The sequence below is a fragment of the Phyllobates terribilis genome, unplaced genomic scaffold, assembly GCF_046119375.1.
Source record: "Phyllobates terribilis strain yellow unplaced genomic scaffold, ASM4611937v1 Scaffold_11__3_contigs__length_659146591, whole genome shotgun sequence".
Lineage (NCBI taxonomy): Eukaryota > Metazoa > Chordata > Amphibia > Anura > Dendrobatidae > Phyllobates > Phyllobates terribilis.
In genome coordinates this window covers 567,011,595-567,021,704 of record NW_027362771.1, presented here as the reverse complement: position 1 = coordinate 567,021,704, position 10,110 = coordinate 567,011,595, and the positions used below count along the sequence as shown (strand labels likewise).

General features: G+C 47.2%; 1 non-coding gene across 1 annotated transcript; it reads left to right on the top strand.

Annotated features, from left to right (window-relative positions):
- Nucleotides 1–9,269: 9,269 nt before the first annotated feature.
- On the top strand, nt 9,270–9,342 carry TRNAV-CAC (transfer RNA valine (anticodon CAC)). The gene has a single exon. It is a non-coding gene; the product is annotated as a tRNA-Val (tRNA).
- Nucleotides 9,343–10,110: the final 768 nt, after the last annotated feature.

Below are 10,110 nucleotides of genomic sequence, written 5' to 3'. Positions count from 1 at the left end.
GGTCAGGAGTTTTCATGAAATCACATCCACTTTGCTTATGCAGTTAATCACAGCTGAATTTTTGAATAACAAAATGCAGCTTTTGTGTGAACGGGGCCTAAATACCCAAGTGGGTGTGATCTGATCTTATGAAAACTTCTGCCCTCTGTGCCTCTAAAGACGCTGCTGAATTTCCCGCTTTTGGTGCTGTTTTTCTCTGTAGGCTTCTCAGTGGAGCCTGAAAAAACGCCACCGCCACTCACATAATGAAAAACGCCTTCTCTCGGCTACAACCAGTTCGCCTGCAGCTTCCACTCCTGGACGCCTTAAAACTCAACTGGATATAGACGGCTAACGAAGATAAAAGAGAAAAAGAGCAGCAGCCAAATGGATGCAATATAGTCGCCTCCACCATATACACATATACAAACAGCCTCTTCAGAGGGGAAGAAGACTTGAATCTAGCGCCACCTATTGGGAGTACCAATCCTAAAACTCATCCTAAGGTCTCATATGTTAAAACATTAATTACATTATTACACAGGGTCTATCTTGTACCTACCAAGTTTCATACAATATATGGTACAATTTCTCCAAACTATTTTCGAGGATGCAATGAGAGGGGAATATGTTACATATTTGTTGGACGTGCCGAGTTGTCCACTCACTTTGTCGAAATGTCCAAATACTGCGGGAGACTGTTCTTAACCAACAATTAGCTCTTGAGTCCTTTGTGCTCTTGTTGGGGGACAAACCTCTGGGAATTAATAACCCCATAGACAAATTAAAGCACCACCGCAGAATTTTTATTTTATTTTACCGCTGCATTGGTGCTTCTAATCCAAGGACCCTGACTCTACTCTTATACTCACCCGCTGCAGTCTTCTCCTTTTATTGCCACGGCTTCCGTCAGTCTCCAGCAATTTGTTACCTGCCGAATCGCTCCAGTGTTTCATCAAGTGAGCCTGAAGCCACTCTTCAATGCAAGTCTTTGAGAGCCTTGTTCATTGAGAGTTTGTGACATAACTTCTGACTTCCAGCTAGTCAATAGTTGCGGTCAGAAGATTGTGCCGGAGGACAGGAGCGGTGCCAAAAAAAGGTGAAGACACCAGAGAGTAAGTATAAGACTGGGGGAGGGACCTTATGTAATGATATGGACCTGATGACCTCGTTTTCCCCCTTGAAGAAACAAGTTTTTTGTTGAAATGTTTTGCTGTGATGTAATGTGAATAGAGTCTTGCATTTTGTGTACATGATGTAATATGTTCTGGTGTAATATAATGTAATGTTTAAGGGCAAGTTGTGAGGGGGTGGTCAAGGATTCCCACACCCCTCTGGAACTGTTCAACTGTGTTTTATCATAAAATATGTTATCTATAATAAGCCCACTAGATGGCAGTGCTGTCTTAAGGCCCCGTCACACTAAGCGATGCAGCAGCGATCCCGACAACGATACGACCTGTCAGGGATCGTTGCTGCATCGCTAATACATCGCTGGTGAGCTGTCAAACAGGCAGGCTCACCAGCGATGAGGGAAGCAACGATATCGTCCACGATGTCCTGCTTCCCGTTACCAGCCTGCTGCTGAAGCAGGAGCAGGCTGGTAACTATGGTAAACATCGGGTTACTAGGGGCATACGCGCACTTAGTAACCCGATGTTTATCATGGATACGACTCTGCTACCGTGAGCGGTAACCTCCCGTGCACAGTAGCAGAGTGGTATCCATGGTAAACAGCGGGTTACTAAGTGCGCGCGTGCCCCTAGTAACCCGATGTTTACCATAGTTACCAGCCTGATCGTTGGTCCCGCTGGTCACAAACAGCGATGTGTGCTGGCCAGCGGGAGGCGAACGACCAAAAAATGGTCCAGGACACTTTGCAGCGATCAGCGACTTCACAGCAGGGGCCTGATCGCTGCAAAGTGTCACACATAGCGACATCGCTGGTGAGGTCGCTGTTGCGTCACCAAAACCGTGACACAGCAGCGATCTCGCTAGCGATATCGCTATGTGAGACGGGGGCTTTACAGTTGAAGATATTTGGCTTGTGATAATCTTGTTTAGTTCAGGACAGTTAACCAGATAGGCCGGCCCATAGGTGAGTGGTAGTTCAGACTGAAGGATCTCTGGGGGTTTTGGGGAGATTCCATTTTAGAATCAGTCTGTAAGAGAGTCTCAGGGAAGACAGTAGTGCTAGATGAAGAAGAGAAGGGTGTGTGTGTGGCGAATACTGGAGAATAGGAGCAACGGGGACATCCAGAGCAGACTTACCTGAAGAGGCCAATTTGGGGACTCCGCAAACATGCCGGGACTGGGACATCCTTATCTGCAAGGTGGATCCAAGAAAGTCAGGTAGTGGGAACTGTAGGGTGGTAGCAGAAGCTCGCTTACGGTTAGGTTCCAGGAAAAATGAAGTTTCCCTTAGGAATTCTGCGTTATTCTTTATTTCAAGATCTGTGTCATTGTATATGAATGAAGAGAAAGGAAACTTTGTCACATGCTATTCTCTGTATATGATGACTACTGTGAGTAAAGAAGTTTTTACATTTTCAAGCTGGTGTGGTTTCCTCAGTCTAAAGACCAAAAGAATTGGAAGACAGGACAGAGGGTCAGAAGTGAGTATGGAGGTCTCCTGTACTAAAACACCACATCACACATGTAAGGTGCCCCAGCGAGGTAGTCGTGGGTGAGCTGTGGCCCCTGCTCGCTCTGGCACCCTACAGACAATGTGTGTCCTCCCTCTAATGTACTTCAGTGTATGTGGTGCTTTCCACTTACTTGAGACCAGCCGGTCGTGTCTGTCTCCAGGCATTTCTCTTCTGGGACCAGGGCAGCAATAAATTCAGAGGACACAAGGTTCATAACCATAACTGGGACTTTACTTGGGGAAGAGGAATATGTACAATATATACAGGCAGATATAATGGATAAGGCCCAACGGGTTGTCATCTTTCCCACAGTTACTTGATACAAATTCAGCCCTGGTTCCCTCTTTAAGTGAAGCATCTCTGATGCTCTGTTCTCTAGCCCTAGAAAATCTTCTTCACCAATGACAGTATATCCGGATCCTAATTCTCCCCACGTCCTAGACTTGAGTCCTAGCTTCTTCTGCAGCCTGCAGACAGAATATGCCCCCGGGTCCTCAATATCTCTCTTGAGTTTCTCCGGCCGGCTAAGGGGAATATTTTGGAGGTAATCTTCACTCTGGTGATCTTATTGTCTGGAGTACGGGGCTCACGTCTGCCCTAGCAGCCACTAGACCAAGGTTGCCCGTACTGTTCCAAGTAGTATCTCTCACTGAACTCTACTTCCTGCTTCTCTTAACTAAGCAGAGATTTTCCTAATTTGCCCACCCTATATTGGCTGTCCTAAATGTCTGCAATACTACTGGCAGACTTAACCTGTCATCTGCATCCAGGACAGAGGCATCTTGTGGCTGGTTACCACCAATACTACAGCGCACAAGGAAACATATTAAAAACAAAGCATTTATTCACATCCTGTGGCTAACCATAGCACTGGGTTCCCCCTTTACTCTACTGGACTAGATTATCACAACTAACCCCTTAACTGTACCTAACTGCAGCCCAGAGAGATCTAACTGTCTAATATTCTCTTTAACCCTTTTAGTGCCAGAGGGAAGCTACTTCCTTCCCCACTACTACACAAACACACACCCAGGGACCCGAAGGTCCCCATATTTCTGTAATGGGCCGGGGTGATGAAGCAGATGTGCCGCTCCACCATGGCTACCATCCTGCCCCTCGTTACAAAGTGATGGCTTCCAGTAAACAGTTAGTTGGAGTTTGGCGTACCAAGTAAACAGTGCTGACAAAGGTTGATCCACAGTAAGAAGAGACAAAAAGCCAGGGATAGAGAGATTCTAAAGAGAGAGAGTGAATGAGGAGACAGAGTGGCCTTCCTGAGACGGGTCCTAGGAACAGGACGCTGTACCATGAACCAAAGAGCTTGTGACGCAGAAGGTAACGGACCTAAGCAGGACTAAGGACTAGTGGGTGTCCCGAGTGCAAGGGTTCCAGGGCGCCAGTAGAGGAAGAAACAGGATGCGGAACCCCAGAGCAAGTAGGAGACTTGCAGATGAGGACTGTAGCGTTTAAGCTGGGTGGTTGTTAAGTAAGGAATAACCAGTGTGCCTCATTAGCCCTAGAGTAACCTAAAATGGAAGGATGTTGTGTGACAAGATGCTTCATAAAGAAAGAGTAACGTCCATCAGACTTTGTGTCTGCTACCCCTTGTATATATCCCTTACCAAGTTATTGCTCAGTAAAGACTCTATGTGTGAATGACGGTCTCCTTTATTGAACTGTGAAACCTAAGGTCCTGGCCAGCCAACACCATCGGCTACAGGCGGCCTGCAAAGGGCAGAAGGCCCTGACAGCACCAACATGAACACCCAGCCAGGCCCCACTCTTTCATGTAGCGCGCCACGGCATGACAGGAAAAGATGAGTTCCTCGCCCACGCCTACCACCCTGTGCCCTCTACGCTTACATTAGAAGCATCACTCCAGCACTGAAAAAAATACCTGCTGGAGTGGTGCTTTAATATAATAGAAGTGGTGAAAGTTTCCATAATATTCTACATTTTGAAAAAAAAAAGCCACCAGAACTGATGTCAGAGAACATTTTGATAAAATATGGAATTAGTGGATAGAAAACTCCTCCTTCCCCAAGCCACCAATCTTCCTTTCAACTTATCTGCTAAGGCCGGTTTCACACGTCCTGATTTTTCCAATGAGGGCAGCGTTCAGCACCCGGCGCTTGGGAACAGCGCTAACTGTACACCGATTCCCAGGTGTCGGTACGTGTGCTCCCGATGCTGCACACGGGCAGCACACGGACATCTCCGGTACCGGAAAAATCAGGACTGGTGAAACCAGCCTTATTGTGAGCGGCACTACACAACCCTATAAACATTTCAACCAATTTTCTGCTGGATCACTCCAGCTTTCTATGTGGACTCCACTTGTCTAATTACCCTACTTGAACATACCATAAGGCTATGTGCCCACGATGCAGAAATTCTCAGGATTTTTTGCTGAGCGTTTCTGCATCTCCCTGGCAGAAAAAACTCATGCGGATGGTACATGCGGATTGTACATGCGGATTGTACATGCGTTTTCCTGCCAGGGACATGTGGAAATGGAGCAGTTACCCACTGACATTTCCGCATGTGGATTGACAAGCGCTTTCCAAGCGATTAGCATCACTTGGAAAGTGCTTGTGACAACTAGGTCACACTATATAAATCCATGCTAACAGCATGGATTTATACAGTGTGACCCGAGAGAGTGGTAAAAATAAAAAAAAAAATATATACTTACCCTCCGATGGCCCGCGCTGTCCTGCTCACTCCGTTCTCCCGGCTGCCGGCAACAGTGAACTGAAAGACCTGCCGACGTCAGCGTCGCGTGACCGGTTACATGACTCTGACGTCAGCGCAGGTCCTTCAATTCACTGCAAAGTGCCGGGAAGCAAGTAGGAGCGCAGCGCGGGCCGACAGAAGGTAAGTATACATTTATTTTTTATTTTATTCTTTTTTTACAGATTTTTTAATGGTACCTGGGTGTGGATGAGACTCTCCTCTCATCTACACCCGGGTACCATCCGCACATTAGAACGCTTGGATTACGCATCTACATATACAGTGATGCGTAATCCATGCGGTCTAATGCAAGTTAATGGCGGCGAAGACGCAGCACTTCCGCAAAATAATTGGTAGTGCTGCATTTTTTTCCGCAATGATAATCTGCAGCGGAAATTTCCACAGCATGTGCACAGCACATGCGGATTATCATTGGGAAACATTGCTGCCCTTCTACCATGCGGTTTTAATGTGTTTCCACAACTGCAAAAACGCTGCGGAAACGCATTAAAAACGCATCGTGAGCACACAGCCTTATAGAACTACACAATTGGTTAGGAAGAGACCAGGAAGTGCCTCTTCAACTGCTAAGACAGTTTCTCTGGTGGTCTAGTGCAGAGGTCCCCAACCGCCGGTCCGCGGACCAGGACCGGGCCGTTGGGGTTTTTCAGCCGGTCCGCGGGGAGAGGGGGCCCCTCCAGCCTCCAGCAGGGCCGCCATCAGGGCATGACTGCCCTGACTCCAGTATGGGGCCCGGCCGGTAGGAGCCCCCTCGGAGCCCCCCTCTTGTGCGTCTCTCTCCTCATGGGGCCCCCGGCCGCATGCTAAGCGCCGGGTCCGGGACATCTTAGCGCTGCGCTGCTGCGGCAGCACCTTCATGATTCCCCTGACTTCCGGTCATGTGACGGCGCCGTCACATGGCCGGAAGTCAGGAGAACCTGGTGTCAGCGATTTGGACGAGCGCCAGGATTCTGCAGGGATCGCATGGGGGTAAGTATAACAAGTTTTATTTTTTTTTAAATACAATTAACTAGGAGTGGGGGGAATGAGAGATGCACATGGGGGGAGGGGAGAGATGAGAGATGCACATGGGGGAGGGGAGAGATGAGAGATCCACATGGGGGGGGGGGAGAGATGAGAGATGCACATGGGGGAGGGGAGAGATGAGAGATCCACATGGGGGGGAGGGGAGAGATGAGAGATGCACATGGGGGAGGGGAGAGATGAGAGATCCACATGGGGGGGAGGGGAGAGATGAGAGATGCACATGGGGGAGGGGAGAGATGAGAGATCCACATGGGGGGAGGGGAGAGATGAGAGATGCACATGGGGGGAGGGGAGAGATGAGAGATGCACATGGGGGGAGGGGAGAGATGAGAGATGCACATGGGAGGGAGGGGAGAGATGAGAGATGCACGGGGGGGTGAGAGATGCACGGGGGGGTGAGAGATGCACGGGGGGATGAGAGATGCACGGGGGGTGGATGAGAGATGCACGGGGGGTGGATGAGAGATGCACGGGGGGATGAGAGATGCACGGAGGGAATGAGAGATGCACGGGGGGGATGAGAGATGCACGGGGGGGATGAGAGATGCACGGGGGGGATGAGAGATGCACGGGGGGTGGATGAGAGATGCACGGGGGGTGGATGAGAGATGCACGGAGGGGGATGAGAGATGCACGGAGGGGGATGAGAGATGCACGGGGGTGAGCTGCACATGGGGGGGTGAGAGATGCACATGGGGGGGTTATGTTTACATAACTTTGTTGCCTTATGAAGGGCGGGGGGGCCCCCAAAAATTTCTTGCACAGGGGCCCACTACAGTCTGTGTCCGCCCCTGGGATGAAGTAAATGCAGCTGAACAGCAGCTGTCAGGACAGCTGCCCTGTCCTGCTGCAGGGCGTGATGGGGCCTCAGTGATGCGGCTCTTGGCACAGCACATTATGTGGGGCTCCTGGCATAGCTCCTGGCGGGGACCTGGTCTACACTATATGATAAGTATGCACTAAACTCCAAATCCCTCCATTACCCCGCCCCCATATGACCAAAGCCCCGCCCACCCCACCCCCTCCTTGCTGGGCCATGGAAAAATGATCTTGCTTCAAGCCGGTCCCTGGTGCAAAAAAGGTTGGGGACCACTGGTCTAGTGGTTAGGCTTTGTTGCTCTTACCACTGCAGCCCAGGTTCAGTTCCCAGTAGGGGAGTATCAACATTTTGATTTACAAGTTGGCTTACTTTGAGCTAATAATTAGCACTAAATTTTGGTACACGGTCTTGCTAGCTAGGCCATGACCCCTTTCCTCAAGAGTCACACCCACTTTCCATTAGACCCCCTTCTTAAACATGGACCAAATTATCTTTGATAGTTATAGTGTTTTTCTCCCTTTGCATCACATTTATTATAGATTTGCTCCTTTTTTTGTGTTAGGGTATGTGCACACGATCAGAAATCACTGCGGATCCGCAGCGGCCAGATGGTACAGCATAGTGGACGGGATTTGTAGAAATCCCATGTCCACTATGCGTCTGTGGCACATCCGCGGAAACTGAAACAGATCATAGCATGTCAATTTCTCTGCATGCGGGCTTTCCCCATAGACCTAACTTCTATAAGGAGAGTCCACATGTGGAAAAAAAAAATGGTGCCACTCATTAGCATATTGAGCAGCAGCCACCAGCAGCTTCTCCACAGCAGGCTCTGGATGGTGTGAACGTAGCCTTATTGTGCCCCCTCCACCATGTTATATTTTTTATATTTTTTGCCCCCTGGACGAAGCATTTCCTGTGCGAAACGCACGTCGGGTGGGTGCCTGGACCTCTGACCTGAGCTCATTGGCAACTATGGCTATATCTCAGTCTTTTTTATAGTCCCTTTGGGCATTGATATTTATATATATGGTTGTACTGGGATAATGGACCAACAGAGGTTATCTGCTAACTACTAATTTATATATTTATGGATTGTTATTATTCTCTGTGACAAGTATATATATCTTTTCTCTGTTGCTCGAGGTATTTAATATTGTGTTTTGTACTGACTACTAATTATATGCTTATGTTAGCTATTTGAATGACACAGTTGTCAGCTTACACACATTATGGGTCCAGGCACCCCACCACTTTTTTCATCTGTGGTGTGCCTTGCTTTTATGATTATTGTATGTATTTTTTAAATGTATTTCATTAAAGTATTGGCATTTTTCAACTTTGGGTCTTATAGTGTTTTTTGCCCTTATTATTTTTGGTGTATTTTTTAACTGAAGAAAGACCCTTTTTTCATCAAAATATCATTTTTTTTATTTTTAGACATTTTAAAGTCTCAAAAAAAGTCTCAATTTCACTCATTTTACTAAGAGCTGTAAAAATCAACGAAAAAACATCCTGGAACATGAGGTTGCATTTCTGAAGACTTTTCACTCATGGTAACTTTTGTGCTAATTAAGTCAAAATTTTTATTTTTTAGCAGAGTAAATTTGCCCCATCATTTGCAAGTTTGGTGCATGAAAATGTTAAAATATAAATCAGGGGTCTACAGAATTTACCATAGTCAATGGCTACCAAGATGTTGGATGCCAGTAACCTCGTTGCCACATTCTCAGAGCCATTACTATTCAATACTTTGGTCTTAGATGCAAATCAGTAATGTAATAAAATCTACAGCTTTTCTGCCCCGGGGGATTTTACCTTATCAGTAGCTGCAGAATGGATGTGATTTTAACAAAACTCATCCGCATGCTGAAGTATAAAATCTGGGTGGAGATCAGTATGAGATCGGTGGAGGTCTGGCTCCCGGACACCATCAGCGGCTGGACAGATGCAGTGTATGGTGCAGAACACAGCAGTTCCAAACAACCCCTCTCACATTCCTATTTTTGAACTCTGTCCCTGATCAAAGAGTCAGCTGTGTTTCTGTAGTGTAGTGGTTATCACGTTCGCCTCACACGCGAAAGGTCCCTGGTTCGAAACCGGGCAGGAACAGTTATGCAGTTTTAAAGGGTTTTTTTACATACTTTATGCAATTATGTACTTGTCATACATGCCCTGTCTGTGGTTTATACTACACAATACATGTATGTTCAGAGAAATTGTTACTTAACAAAATATTGCTAGTTAATCACCATTCACTGTTCAGGTAGAAAATGTGAAAGAGTTGATTATAAAATGAAAAAATGTTTTTGCTTCCGTACGTTTACTGCATTACAATTCTCCATGATCGACACTTGTAAAATAAAAGCTAAAGCTAATTATTACGGATGAGCGAGCATGCTCAGATAAGGAGTTATCTGAGCGTGCTCGGGTTTAAATAGAGGAGCCGGTGTGCTTGAGTCAGATGCTCAAGTACCCGCTGCCACATGTATCGTGGCTGGTGCACAGTCGCTAAACATGCGGAGAATGCCCGGTATAAATGACATTGAATTGAGGGTAGAGGGTGGGGGAGAGCAAATGATATTGAATTGAGGGTGGGGGAGAGCAGATGATAATGAATTGAGAGTGGAGAAAAGCAAATAATAATGAATTGAATGTGGAGGGTGGGGGAGAGCTAATAATAATGAATGGAGGGTGGGGGAGAGCAAATGATAATGAATGGAGAGTGGGGGAGAGCAAATGATAATGATTTGAGGGGATGGGAGAGCAACTGACAATGAATTGAGGCTGGGGGGAGAGCAAGTGATAATTATTGAGGGTGGAGGGTGGGAGAGAGCAAATAATAATATATTGAGGCTTGAGGGTGGGGGAGAGCAAATG